The 15,867-nt window shown below is 36.5% G+C and overlaps 1 protein-coding gene across 6 annotated transcripts in view; it reads right to left on the minus strand.

Moving 5' to 3' along the window:
* TULP4 (TUB like protein 4) overlaps positions 1 to 15,867 on the minus strand; it is a 149,073-nt gene that overhangs the window by 118,570 nt on the left and 14,636 nt on the right. The window contains exon 1 of one of the 6 annotated variants that reach the window (XM_088052775.1): positions 2,619 to 2,715. The exons of the other annotated variants lie outside the window; for them this stretch is intronic. The gene's annotated coding sequence lies outside the window, so the exon portion shown is untranslated. Of the gene's footprint in view, positions 1 to 2,618; positions 2,716 to 15,867 lie in introns of those variants that run through there. 6 annotated transcript variants of the gene reach the window in all.

The following is a 15,867-nucleotide window of genomic DNA, read 5'->3' on the forward strand; positions in this document are numbered from 1 at the left end:
TCTCCAGGCTGAAGTCTCAGCTCTCAGACTTTGCTCATAGAAAAGATGCTCCAAACCATGAAAATACAGTACTGAACACATCTGTCTCAAAGAGACTGTGAAGATTCCTCCAGGGTTTAAACTACTGATTTAAAGAGTTCTAAGGTTCTATTTAAAGACTTCCAAATTAAAGCTTAAAAGTCTGAATCAATAAAGATGAATTTAAAAACTATTCAAATCCTGCTTAAATCTCCATTTGAAAAAGGGGAGAAAAATTCCCCAAAGTCAGTTTTATACAAAAGAGTGCAAATAAAGCACAAGAGACCAAGCAAAAGGCCATTCAGGATATTCCAGAAGTTGTATCCGAAGTGCACACATATGCACAGTTAATGCATCTACACAGCCACTGCTAAAGAGAGCTCATTTAAATTCAGAGCTGCATTCATAACAGTCATCAGAGCTGTAAAAATGGTCTTGTCTTTATTACATAAAGCACCATAGTAATCTCGTTTCCTGTAATTAACCACTTATTTCGTTCTAGTATAAACGCATTAATTAATTTTGTTTTAAAAAAAGAGAATAGATAAGAAAACAAATTTATAGACACAAAGGCAAAGTTGTGAAGTAGTTTACAACACTACACAGTTGGCTGACCTATCAGAAACACTGTCCGTGAGATTTGTTGAGTCACTGCCAGACCTCCACAGCACTACAACTCACTGAAGTTTTAAAAATAACGGCTGTTATTAATTTATTTTTCATCATGGCAAGATGATATGAGAAATGTCACCTTCCCAAATTTCTGTTGCTTATCAATTACAGTCCCAAGAAAGTTCATATATAGGAAAACACTGAAAAACTTTCAGAGTACAATGGTTTGTAGACAAACTTCTGCATTTATCCCCTAAGTAAATTTGATCTTTTGAGGGATCAGTGCCATTTTTTCTGTACCCACTGGATTCTTCCTAACAGACATCTGCATTCAAGAGTTGACATTTTATATTAGCAGCATGAGTATTATGATGCAAACCTTTACTAATCTTACAGAGAAATAAAAAAAATGTTTACAGAGAAAACAAAATCCCTCAAATACCAGTTAGAGCAGAGCGAGGTAAGCATTAAACAGAATTGTTTGAAGTATACAAGAATCATGAGTTTACAAGTGGATTTTAAAATACAGGTAACTATAGATACAGTGGCTTTGCATAAAATCTGTATGCAATTTCTGTCCTTATTCACTGCCTGTAAGATTAACAAGTTTGAGAAAAGGATTCATCTGCATCTTGGTCAATAACCTTCTCTTACCTTATTCCCATTTACCATCACTTTCAAAACTAGACAGACCAAAGGCTTCTCCTCTTAAAAATATCCTAACTGCATTAGAAATGCTGGACAGAGAGAGATAAAAATCTAAAATAACTACAGAAGTAGTAAAATCAGCCATTATTCAAATGCATTATTCAAATACTTTCTAAATACAATACAACCTATGAGAATATTTTACCTTTAAATCACTGGGGATCGACACTACCTTTATGTTATATTCAGAGGCAAGGAGAAAAAAAAAAAAAGACTTTTAAGACTGTAGTATCAAACACTCAAAATACAGGCTGAATTAAGATTACATGTATTAAGTCTTTCCATTCCCTCCTTCATTTCCATCCATTCCATATTTCCTAAGAAATAACCTAACTAAAAGATTGTAGTCCTAGTCCTACCTCTAGAAAATCAGTAATTTAGACATTCCCCTTCTGCCACCATTACAGCAGTCTTACAGTTCTGTTTATTTTCATATGCTGAAACCAAGCTTTTTGTCTTGTTTTTCCCCACCACGGAACACCAGGGTAATGGCTTCCACCTCTGTTGTGGTGTGTGCAATAGCAGAGGATAAAAAGCATGATAGAAGAGCTGGGTGTTACCTGCACAATCCTACCACTAGTCCAAAGTCATTTTGGGCTCACCATACAAAGAGAACTTGGCCTTCCAGACAGAACTCATTCAAACTAAATGTTAAACTGAAGATTTTTGTATAATCAAACTTTATGCATCTTCCATTCCACAGCAGGGCAAGGACTAATCACAGAAGTACACCACAATCTGCTTTTGCTGGTAAACTATCTCTAATACTACTAGGACAATAAATATCAACAATTGCCTACATTCACGCTCACTTACAAGGTAGTTGAAAATATCTTTTCTCCGGATTTTCCGTTTAACAAAGGGAGATGCTACTTGAACTCATCCTCTAATACTGTTGAGTCTAAGCCACTGACATAAAACATTTAAGTACAGACACCTAATGAAACAAAAACATTTTAGAGCTGTGACACAGGAAAGCAGGATCCACAACTATTTTATTTCACTTTGTTTTGAAAGCATAGCTCTTCTCAGATTCAAAACCCAGCAGCAAGTTATGTTTCTGTATGACAGAAAATTAGGTACTAATTTTAAAAAATTAGCTTATAAACAGTAGTTCTCCTATTGTAGTGTCAATATTTAACTTATCATTTTTATCTTCTGTTTCTATTAACTTATATAAAGTGTGTTAAGCCACAGCTGGACAACCAGGAAAATATTTGTTTGTTCTCATGCATCTTTCATTGAGGTGTCTCTTTAGTTGACAGAAAGAAGCCACGCACAGCTGAATGTACCAACACTGCATCAAGCTCTTCAGTATTTCATGTTTATTCAAACCCCTACTCTTCAAAGCTCCAGAGCAGAGAATCTGAAGGTGAGGATAAAAGGGGTCTGGGAAGGAAAAGAAAGCAAAGGAAAATTGAAGTGAGTACACACTACTTTTGAATTATGATCTCCAAGAAACTAAAACAAATTAGGACTCACAGCCTGGTTTTGGAAGATTCTGGCTGCCCAAACATCTTAAGGAAAGAAACAGAAGATGAAGAGTCTCTGAAAAGACTTCAGGATTTTACAGCCTAAGCAGATTTCTTACCTCCCAAACCTGCATAAGGTCAAAGGAAACTGTAGTTTTCCCTCCCTTTACAGTCTAAGCGGGAAAAGATATACACCACTGTCTACAACGATAGCAAGGTATTTTAAACCACAAGTGGTTTGGCACAAGCTGATGGCAGATGATCCCACCAGCTATCAAATGGGGAGCGACCTCCAAGGTTATTGCTGAACACTACAGTACAAAATTGGCACATCCTGTAATAGAGTTACTGTATTACAGGCTAAATACTATTGAGATAGAAGCTGGTAAGATGATACAATTTGTTGTTTGTTTAGACCAACCTATAAATTAACAAAAATTATTAAACAATCCTATCAAAAAAGGGAAAGAAAATTATTTTTAAAAACTAACTTCATTCCTAAAAAGCATGAAGAAAATATTAGCTGCCTTGCAGATAAAGGATTTTTTTCCCCATGAAAAATGGGCCAATTCCATAGGGAAAAAAAATGTAATTTTGACCTGAATAGGTACTGGTTTTCCTCTATTTTCATTCACATCTTCTAACTACCTTTCCTTTATTCACTTCCCATTGTGGCATAAGTCACTCAGGTTAACACCTTCCTTGCATATTACAGAACAACACAAAATTAATTTGGAGGATGTGATTCCAAATAAATACCCATAAGATAACCAGTGGTTATGAAAATGCTCAATATCCCAAGAAAAATGAAGGAAGAGTAGAGATTAAAAGAAAGTTAGAGGACGCTTGATTGTTGTTGTGGTTGTTCTTAAATGGCTTTCTTTTCACGGTATTTGTCCTTGTGCAAGTCTAGAAGCTCTTCCCCTACTTCAAGACAGTCATATTAATCAGAGATGCAGAACAATCTGCAGCTCCAGCATAGCTGCCCCAAACCAGACCTGCAGCAAAGGTGTGATGTCAGGCACTGTGATGTGACACTGATAACTGCCAGCCCATTAATACAGGCACTGTAATCTTAGTTATATGTACCTATGTATCATTAAGCAGATAAAACTGACCAAAAAATTATTTCTTGACATATTGAGGGAAGTGAAACTTGTATTAGAGGCTGTTCAGCAGGCATTCATTGCAAGTATTGAAAAAATTTATTTCAATGCAATACTCTGACAAACTGCCATCTCCTCCCCAAACTACTCTTAGAAGGAAAAATAAAAAACAGTAGTAGCTGAATGAGCCTCCTGAGCTCTTGTAATAGTAGAGAAGGCAATATATCTATGTTGTATACATTTTTTAAAGTACAAGATCTTTTCATTATAGCTCTTATATGAAAAATAAGAGAAATATCTGTGTTATTTTTAGAACAATTATATGTATTACACTTTCAATTCTTGATGCTACTCCAGCAGATTAAATGCAAGATAAATTTAAAAACAGTTAGAAACAATATTCAAGGGACAAATTTTGAAGTCTTCAAGAAAATATTTTTCCAAGAAAAACACCTAGTGATTTTAAAGATACTAAAGATACTAATTGTGAGTTGCCAAATTTATACACATTCTCCAAAAGGTGGAGGCCTGCAGACATGGAATATAGCAGGTTGTTAAAAATCCTGTGTGTGCAGGAAGTGAGGTAAACAGTTGTGCTGTTCACAGGGAAAAGAAGCTAGAAAAGATAAAAATACTGCAGAACCAATTCAATCTCAAATCTAAGAGTATTTGACATGTCTGAAACTACCAAAACAGGCAAGAGAGAATATCCACATTTTGTTGTTTGGTTTTGAAACATTTTCTTTAATAACTATATACTTTTGCTGAATAAATAATATATCCATTTGTGAAAGAATTAATGCAAGTCCCTTTAATCAGTTACTGGTCAAACACACTCATGGGAAATTTCTGAGTCCAGCAATGCTAGAGCTGTTATGCTTTTATAGTAGGGAAGCAAACCAGAAAAATAATTGAAGGTTAGACTTCATAACACAAAGCATTCAGCTGTAAGTCACTGCTCCCACCACTCTAATCGCTTCTTTCTCAACCCCTAGCACGACACACTATACCACTCTGTTAAGCCAGAATGACCATTACAGGTGCTGCAGCCTGAATACCTGAGAAAAGAACCAATAAAATATTTAAGAACTCAAGATTCATAACTTGAACAATATATATCTGTTTACTAGAGTCAGCCACACTCTCAACTTCGCTTGTGACAAACCATACCCCCCAGCCTCTCCTAACACAAAGCCAGCCCTCTTTGAATTGTTCAGTTCAAGAAGCTGATCTTGCTGAAAACTTACTCTCCAAAAACAGCAACTGATTTTAAAAAACTTCCCTTCCTGAACTCACCACACACAAAGGGGTTGGGAATTGTGGCAATAAATTGCAATCAGTTTGGGCTGTGCCCAAAAGTTTTTGCTCTTTTAAGTAGAATCAATCCCTGACACAATACCAGTGCTGTCCCACATTCAGCTGTACCGGCAAACTGGAAAAGATACAAAACAAGTGAGAAACAGAAGGAAAGAGTATCTGCAACTAGTATTGCCACCTGAAGGCTACTGATAACAAAGTTTGGGCACAGAATATTTCTGAATTCAGGAGTTTGTCCTTAGAAGAAAGGAGAGCCAAGATTTTCCTCTTCAGGATGAATTTAAGATGGTTTGAATGCCCTGGAGCCAAAGCTACCCATCAGCCATGAAAATATGCCTCATTTCCAAATGAACAGAAGTAAGCTGAAATACTCTAGACAGGTGTTGAAAAACCTGTTTCAGAAAATAAAAACACACAAATAACACATACTAGCCTTTTAAAGAGTTGGGAGATTCACACCACCAAAAAACACATCCCAACACTTCAGAGATTCAAAGAAATGTGAAGTGTGACCAAGAAACTCCTTACACTTATAAGTGTCAATCTTCTTGCTCAAGAAAAGGCTGCAATCCTCACAGGACAGAGAGCCCCTAGCCAATGTATACTTCACCAGGCACTTCTTCAAAAAGTAGCAACAACTGTGTCTCACTAATAACATTCGAAGACCTTGATGGGAGGGAGCCCCAGCTGTCACCATCTCTTTTCCACTGAACTGACTGCACTGACCTTGCCTGTAATTACAGAGCAATTTCTTTCCCGTAGGAACATTCTGCAGCCTGCAAACATCCCTCGAGTCTGCAGCAGTTCCAGCTAGCTCCTAATTATCTCCAATATCTGCCCACAGGCTCTTTAATACTTTCTTATGAACATACACTGAACTTTCAATATTCTCCTCAAAAATCCCAATACACCTTCTTATGTGACACATGTACTACCACACTGGAAACAAACAATAACATTAAAAAAAAAAAAGTAAGGGGAGATGAAGGGAGATGTCAGGGCAACATGAGTTATTTTAAGTAGAACTTCTGATTATTTCATTCAATGCCCTCTGTACAACTACCAGATAGTGGCTGCTTCTAACTCTAATCGCTACAAATTTATGAAAATGCTCTTCCATTGAACAAGTATTCCTGTTTCATCAAGAAAGACAACAAATGTTATAAATTAGTGTGGATTTTTTGAGGAAAAGTAACGTTCTCATTACTTGGTAGCTAGTGCTATAATTAATTCTTTTCTGTTGTTTTTATCCCTGTAAATGAAGTAACTGTGAAACTACTTGGACCCAATTATTTCTCTTCCTCAACAGAAAACTCTCAAGGCCTCTTTAAATGCACCTTTACCTAACCTGTACCCAGGTGGGTTTTTTTGTAAAGCTCAGAATCTACAAAGCATGAGAATCAAAAGGGAAGATTCATAATCACAGTTAAATCTGTATCTTTTATAAACACACAGAGTTAATGCATTTGCATACAATTAAAGCTAAAGTTATGCATGACTAAACAAGAGAAAGAATGCTGGTGTGAGGTTTTTTCCTTTGGATTTTCTTCTTTCCCTTTGCCAAGTTCTACCTTACTGCCTTTCCCAAGGAACACAAGGATCTTCACAGGAAGAAGTAAACTTTTCAAAACAGTCACAGGAAAGATTGATTTGGTTGAAGAATATCAGCTTCATACATTTTGAACTTCAATTTGGAAACTTGGAAAGTAGATATTACTTTGGGAAAGTAATATGATTGCATTTGGTAGATGATGTGCTACTTAGCAGACAGCTTCTGCTAAATCTGACAAATATAGGTCAGAGTCCTGCAATCACACTTTGCTCAAGCACGCTTTGCCTTCTCTAGACAAAAGTAATATTAAGACAAAAGCAATCTGAGGTCATTTCATAACATAATCTTGATGTAAAATTTTATAGCTATCCTACATAGTTACTTTTTTCTTTCTATGCCTAAGACTACTACATATTTAGACAAGCCTGTTTCAGTACTTTTTTTTTTTTTGCTGATTAAGTACTTCAACTAAGTACTCCAGAGCTGTATGAAAGCCCAGTATTTACTATGTTAAGAGTTTTGTGAAGAGGTGAAAAAGCAGAACAATCAGAGAAAATAAACAACATATAATCCACTCTAATCATTCCCTCTGTAAAACTCAACATCTGTACTAAAAGTTCAACATCTGTATTAAAAAGGTTTGCTTGCAAGCTGTAAGGAAAATTCTGCTGCTTTTTCTGGTAAGCAGCTTGGCAAGGTAACATCGTAATCTTGCGGTGTCAGTCATCCCCTTGAGCTTACAAAGTCTATTAAAACAAATTACATGAGAACATCTTTTTCAGGATTTCAATTCAGTAGCTTAAGAGGATCAGGATATTCCAGTTCCTTCTTAGATTCAAGAAACGTAAGACAGTATAGCACTTCAGTGTCTAATGCTGCACTGACACCTTAATACATTCTCCATTAACTGTGTATTATTCACAGACCACATAATAACAGGTTACTATGAGGAAACTATGAGCTTTATTGTTACTTCTATTAGCCAGACTACAATGAATTCAATAATTCAGCATCTGCTTGAAACTGACATTACATTCGATCTGTTGCAGATGGATGCACATGACAAATGTTAGAGAAAAAGGTTAAAATACAGTATTTCATAAATAATTCTTCATACAATGCTTCTGAAATTAGGTAACCTAATGATATTGTAAGAAAATTCTATCCAAATATAATAAAATTATATATTACTTTTCACTTACTCTTCTACTGAATGACAGCATGAAACAAAGATGATGAACATACAGAAATTACAATATCAGAATACAAAAATTCTATTCTTAGCTATTAAAAGAATTGAGTAACTAAATTAAATACGGGAAAATCTAGTTACTCAGTAACTCTAAAACCTCAAATAATACCTGACAGATGCTGATTTCATTGGATTGTCAACCTAACAACTCACTAGTTGGCTGCTTGATTAAAATGGTGCAAGATAAATCAAAAAATAAAAGCAAACAAAGAAATCTGTTATACTTAATATATAATCCACATATAATAAATATATAATAAGATTATATGTTTGCCTGAAATGAGTCCATTTCTTTTCTAAAAAGACATAGAACAAGATTTACTTTACATGTAAATATACTGCCTTGTTTATACCTGTACACCGTCACAGCAGAGCTGTTTTACTGCTGCTGTTATTTCTCCTTACATCTACATTGTAATGTATTTCTCTTGTAAAAGGGGCTGTGTAATGCTTGTGCCACTGGTCAAAACAAAATGCAGAAAGGTTACTAGGATTATCTGTGAGAAAAAAAAAATAATGAGCCACTTATTACATTCCTAGGATGAGGAATTCAGTGTATTATTAAAACCACAAAGCCATAAGATAGTGCAAGGAGATGGCATACACCATTCCAAGAATGTTAAATAACCCTAACAAAGACGTGAGTGGATAAATGTTCCACTGTAAGTTTGCAAAAAGCAAACCCCTAAAGGCAATTATCATATGGAAACAAATAATTTTACAAATTAATGCACCTGAGAGATAAGTAATATGTCTGTTTTATTTTTATCCCCCACAGTGTCAATACCACAGTAATTCTACCAGACTCTATCACTAAGAATTGGAATAAACAACATTTTACTGATGGATAACCCATAAAATAAATATTCCATTATTTCCTGTCAAATCCCTACTGTACACAAAATCCTTAAGCAACTTAGCCACAAAAAATCCCACACAAATGTGACATTTAAGGGGCATGCAAACATACCCAAAATTTCTTCCCCCTGTACTCAGGAGTGACTAAAGCGTAGCACTAGATTTAAGAAAACTATAACACTTCTTTCTTGTTCCCATCCATGTAGACTGAGATATTCTACCCTCAGTATTCTAAGACAGCTATAAATTATCTGCAAAGCCTATCTGGTCTGCTTCATTATCTTGCATATAATTTTTTATTTCTGTTGGATAAGTAGGTAGGAGGCAGTATTAACAAGTTTGTTAATACTGCCTCCTTAAAAGGAAGTTTCCCCCCCCTTTTAAGAGCAAAATATCAATAAAATATCATTTCCAATCCCTACAATCAGATGCTAATTACAGTTAAATACTTTCTGAAGTCTTGTAACCAATGTCAGCAAAAAAGACTGGAAAGTTATGTTGATTAAAGCTTCAGAACATAGAGCTCACATCCAAAAGAACAGTTAAATTGATTTTTCAGTTGACTGAAATCAGTAACATAGATTTTTATAAATCTAACTCACAAGTTTATTTTGCACTTGCATGTTTACCAATTTTCATTTCAGATTAAGAAATCCATCTCACAGAAAGCAATATGAACCATAAAATGAAGCAAGACACTGCTGGATTCTCAACAGACACACTAGAGCAATGCAGAGCTGCAGGGATCTGATTACAGCCTATCTTCTGCCAGGCAGCCAGTCTCCCACTGGGATGGGGAGCACATATGCTGGGATGTTCTACAATAAAACAGTGTTTCTTATGTAGAGCCTTACAGATGTTGCAGGATTATTCTCTCTCAATGCTTCAACATTTTATCAAAAATTTTAAGCAGAGCATAGCGAAGCATTTACTGTTTAATAACATGACCTCATGCAATGTGTTCTGTGATTCTTGGATCTGTTGCTTTCCTTGCAAGAGCCAAAAACCAAACTACAAAACAACTGCTCTGTGTTGATAGGGAATGTTCTTTATTGCTGCTTCTCAGAACAGTACCCAGATCAGCAACAGCTCCAGCAGACTAAAAGCAAACCCCAGCCCATCTCCTGGAAGGCCACATGCAGATGCAGAGAAAACTGGGATATACACACAGGTCATCTGCTCTGTTCAATATGCATTGTTTCTCTTGCTCTGAAGCAAGACACCTCACCAATCTCCAAATGAAGCTTCTATAACTACATTGCTATGCCCTATGGAAACACTACTGGATTTCTCATGGCAACCTTCAATGAGTCAGAGAGCCCCTGCTCTTACCACAAAATTACTAAGAGAGCTCCATCCACCTTCAACAGAAGAGCCGCTACGTGGCTGGCAGAGTTACCACGACCACTGGCAATCCAACAGCTTTATGATATCTTGTCTCTTGAGAAATAAAGTTTTACGACCAAGGTAGTAGTACATTCCGTATACAGTAAGGCAGGATTGCTTCTATAAAATCTCTCACACCCTATGATATCTTGAACGCACACACTACAGAGTCTTTTTAGCAACTCTGTCAAGTAAGTACAATTCCTTCCCAAAGGCCTCCACGATGGCAAACTGTTCAAAGCCTATGCCATAGAAAGACTTCTTAATCTCTGCCACCTCAGTGACCCACTCCAATTTCCCTTCCTAGATCCACTTGACCCTCATCCCTGTTTTCACTGGCAGGTGCCCATCCAACATCTCCCTGGACAGACTCAGTTTCTTAATACACCACAAAATAAATATTAAAAAAATTGCGAAATATTCTGTGGCTTTGGGGATTTGGATTAAATCACTGATGGATCAGGTGAGTGTTGGAATCACAGCCAAGGAGCAGGCACAAGACTGAGGTACAGGAAGACCTTTCAGAAACAGAAAGAAGTTAGCCCAGCTGCACCATGGAACTTCCCCCGTGGGACAGAGCTGGAACAACCTTCTTAATATTCAAAGGCAGAATTTAACACTACTGGCTTCCAGTCTGTGGTATGACCCCATCACCCCTGAGTATAGCTCATCTGATGTTTTCCAGCCTATTTCTATCTTGCTTCAAAACATTTCTGTCCATTTCTAGTCAGCATTCAAAATAAGAATGGCTAAATGGTCCTTCCTTCTGGAACTATGTTCTCCAAACTGCCATCTATGCCCCACTGACACACAATATATGTGTACATGAAACCACAAGTACACAAGGTACTCTGACGTGTTGGAATACCCAGCCTAGAACAAGGCTGACAAGAGTCCAAAATCTAATCTAGTCTGTCTAATCTCTAATACTGCTGGGGATAACAAAAAAAAATCCCCCCCAAAAAGCAGTATTTTAAAGGACTGCATTTTAGGATTATCTTCGAAACTCGCAATGGTATCAAGATATTTTCAAAGGAAACTAGAATTCCATTTAAAGAAATCACAGATTTAGAAGATTTAGAGAATGTTACTAATAAAACTACACACTAGATGTTTCAGATTCATATTAATCATGTTTTTAATTGAAAATTAATTTGTTTTTAAATAAAAGGAAGAATGACCTTTAGTTTCTGACCTGAGGTGACGTTCCAGATGCTGAATCACTACATCAGTAGAAACAGCTGATCTCAACATCAAATTTTTTTTTTACATTTTCTAAGAAAACAATCCTTTTCAGTTTCTCCTTAAAAAAAAAACTGACATAAACTACACTGAAATAAACTCAGTTTTTCCTCTATGCCTGAAGAAAATCTGTAGCAAGCTGATCTGCCCCTTCAGCAAACTGAAACCAGTTATTTACCCAAAAATTTCCCTCATTTTAGTGATCTGTGGCACTTTTAAAATCTCAGCAAAAACATTTAAGCAAACATACATTATTTATTATTAAAGCTATTTTATTTAAATTTGACAACTTTTATGAAAGGCTAAATTTTCTACAATAGACTAAGACAAAAAGTCCTAGTTAAAAATAGTATCTTTTTATATCCCTTTTTAGCCACCCATGTGGGCTAAAATATTTACCCATGTAAATGTTTTCTAACACAGCATAGTAAAAAAAGACTTGGCAATGCTATGTTCTTGTATCCTCTTCCATTACAGACCCATGTTTGCACTTCCATCACATTCCCAAATCTCAGATGAAAAGCTAATAATTAAGATAAACCAAGCTAAAAAGCCAAATTCCAAAGTGAATTGATTAAGGTAGACACAAATCCTCTTCTAACCATTCAGCAGTAGATCTGTGATAGTCTCTACCCAGTACAGCAGGAGAAGACATTAAAAGGACAAATCCAGACCTCAACACATTTTGTCTGGTTTACAGACAAAAACAAGATCCCTTTGGATGCAGTAGTCTTATTTACTTAAAGTTCAGGAAAAAATAGTCTTCATAATTCCAATCTCAACATCCATAAAATTTCAGATGGATTAATATGGCATGAAGAATGCATACATCCAGTCCATAACAGAGGCGCTATGCAGAAACCTGCATTTCTACTTCCCCTCATTCAAGGCCATCTACATACGCACACAACAAGAAAAATTGCAATGGTTATTTGCCAAACCACGCAGTGTCACAGGGCAGCAGTGAGTTAATCTTTAGAAGCTGGCTCCAACCTGCCCAGTGGCTGATCTGCTCCCTTCCAGCTGTGACATCAGGTCACGACAAGCATTATCCCAGTCATGCAGCTGATGGCAGAGCTGGAGGGAATCCCTCTTAAGAGGAAAGCAAAGACAAAAGGACAAAAGTTTCCTTCTGGGAAAATGGGATGAATTAAGGTCATGCTGAAAAGAGGTGGGAGGTTCGTAGGGTAAAAAGAGCACTAGATTAACATGTGGAAGTCATGCAGCTTTATTGTGAAGCCATGATGCTAAAGTTCTTGGTCAAAAGGCTCAAATCAGACTTCAGGCATGGTATCAATTACCTGGACTGAGTAAACAGGCCAAGACTCTGTAAACACCTATTAGAGCATCACCAACCATCTAGTACAAGGGATGTTTAATTAGCTAAGTAGGGATACAGGGTTTGGGGGAAGGGAAGTAGAACAATCTGTGTGCTTCAGACTAGTAATAATGTTTGTAAGACACTTTTACACTCAAAAAACAAAAACAAAAAAACCCCAACCCCCACAACCACACAAAAATAAAAAACAACCAAACTGAAACTATACAAAACCAAGGTTACTGACGCATTTTTTTTATCAGCATGCTAATGAAACGCTACATTGTTTGACATGAGAAATATATGTTCATAAAATCCACTATGCAAGACAATCCTGTCTCCATAAATCAGATACTAAGTCAACATAGGGAGATAGGACTGTTTTATTTAAAAAACAATTTACAATCAGGAATTAAGCAAAAGAGAGGAAAATGCTGAAGAAAAATTTAGGAGGGTAGTGATTCCCTTCATATTATTCCCCTAAGGATTCAACTGATAGAAATACGTAAGAGGTGTTTGCCTTAAAATATTATACAGATTGCATACTCCTGAGAGAAGAGTGTTTATCCTCATGCTGGATTCTTTCCAGACATATTTTTGGCTACTACTGTAACCACAAAACATGGCTGAGGGAACAGGATAGGACACGCAAAAAATACCTCTCTGACAACCAATACATCTGTCTCAACCCAAAATCTGTGTACCTTTGCTTCATTTTCATTTCTGTGTGACACAAACACGCAACAAAAAAACAAACAAACAAAAAAAAAAAACAGCAGTAGAAAGCAGGAAGAAGTCTTTCCAGCTGATCAAGGCCTAGGTTCAGCAAAATATGTCTTTATATTCTCAAGCTATGAACACACTATGATATCCTGCTGATTGTGGGTATCACCACAAAGAGTAAGGGCATTTGACCGAAGGATGTCACGACTATGCTATACACAATCAATTTCTACGATACAAAGGATCTAACAAGCACTGACAATCAACAGTGCTTTTCTAGCTGAGAAAGTAAACTGCTATGTGGCAGTATTTTCAGGCTTTCACTGACATCATGCTAAGAAAGAGGCAATTGTCCCAAGGCAGATTTAGACTTATCACCAGCATGAGAGAATGTCTTGTTTATAATCGGTAAAGATTTTGAATCTAGAGGGGGACAAAAAAAAAAATTAAACACAGACTAAACAAACCTACTTGATGAAAATCTGTTCACTTTGTTACTAAATACCAGAAAAGATCTGCAGAAGATACTTCATGTGAACGAGTGATAGAGCAAATAATTCACAATTTGAAGTATCACATTTATTAAGCCTTTGATTCTTCAAATAGTAGAGAGTAGGGACATCTCTACGCTGTCCAAAATCCTCAACATTAGAAGGGAGATGATAGCTTTCAGAGCAGTGCCTATACACCATTTTTTGTCTAAATACTGTTTTGGCCAGAGTTCTGGGCCTGAAATTTTCTAAAACAGCGAACAAAAGGTCTCTGTCTCAGCTCACAGCAAGCGTGCTGCAAAGTGCACTAGAGAACCTAATGCTGCCAAACAAGCTGTGCAATTCTTTGAGTTTTATTTGGTATGGTATCCAGCATCTCCCCTAACTTATCCCTCCACGTTGTCACTTATTCTACTTTAAAACAGACAGCTTTGAAATATCCTGCAAGAAAAGCTTGAAAGAGAAGACCTGAGTACTGTGGTACAGGCCACCTAACAAACATCACAGTCTAAAGAGCACAAACCTTAACAGTCTCACTTTGAGGATCTGTGCACAATATCATCCACATAGCCACAGGAGCCTGTCCTGAAAGAAAAACTCAAAAATGCAGAGGGGAAAAAAGGAAGAAAAATGACAGTGCTATCATCTTTTGTGAATTTAAATCCCTGAGAGTACCCTGAATTTACTCAGCTACTCAAAGAAGACAAGTAAACCTGAAAAGACAAAGAATCAGTCCCTCAAAAAATAGAAAGAAAAAAGGATAAGTGAACAAGACATGCGAACAAAGAGAGGTGACAAGTAGCTCAAGGTGAGACACACAGGAACCTTCGCACCACAGCTTGAGAAACAGCAAAGAAAACTATTGCAAAAGAATGCGATTTTGTTCCTTGCACTTTTCATGGCATGTTTCATTTGTTCAGATTAAGCATTTCTTCTGAATAAACATTTGCACCAAAACACCCATAAGCCACAAAAAGGACCTTCTTGACTTTTCTTACCCCCCTCTGTGACCCGAGGAATTTTATATTTACTTCTCTGCCCGGAGTACAATTCTCTTCTTCACAAAGTCTCTACCTATATCCAGATACAAGAACACAGCAGGCCAAATAACAGTGGACTATGTGTGAGAGCAAGCATCACACCTGTATCAAGAATTTACATCTTACTTCCTCTGGAAAGAACACTAGTTTAATGTAAGCACTCATCTTCACATATAATCCAAAGACAGTGCTGTGTGGAACTTCAGACTACATAACCATAATGTTTTGTTTTCATCTTAACATTGACATAGATAAATTATATTTTGCATATTGTATACTACACTGTCCAAAAATAATTCTGGGGCATAATAGCTGAGTTAAGTATTAAGGAAAATTTTAAGAGAAATTAGCAGTCTGTTCTCCAGAAACAGTCCCAAACAGGTAGGCTAAGACTTCCCAACAAAAGAGCATCCCTGCTTTATTTGTACTGCTTGAGTAAATACAAACATTGCTAAAGGACTGTGAAAATGAAAACTCCCACAACCATACATAAATATCTGCAGCCAAAAAGCATCTCTATGAATAACTGAATACTCTACAGATATATTTTCTATTACACAGGGTAGAATAAAATGCACTAACCTTTTTTCACAAATACACCCTTACCAATGAGTGAGTGATAAAGATTTGTCACTGCTAACTCCCAAAACTCCCAACATACAGTACACTAAGCAAAGCTGTGGAGCCTTTCTGTGATTTACTATCTGCTACAAACATGTGGAGGGAATTTTTCAATACAAGTGCACTTTAGTGGATATGTTCAAATACATGC

This window comes from Pseudopodoces humilis, chromosome 3 (genome assembly GCF_049639895.1).
Source record: "Pseudopodoces humilis isolate 2021_Gansu_Grassland_sample_001 chromosome 3, ASM4963989v1, whole genome shotgun sequence".
NCBI lineage: Eukaryota > Metazoa > Chordata > Aves > Passeriformes > Paridae > Pseudopodoces > Pseudopodoces humilis.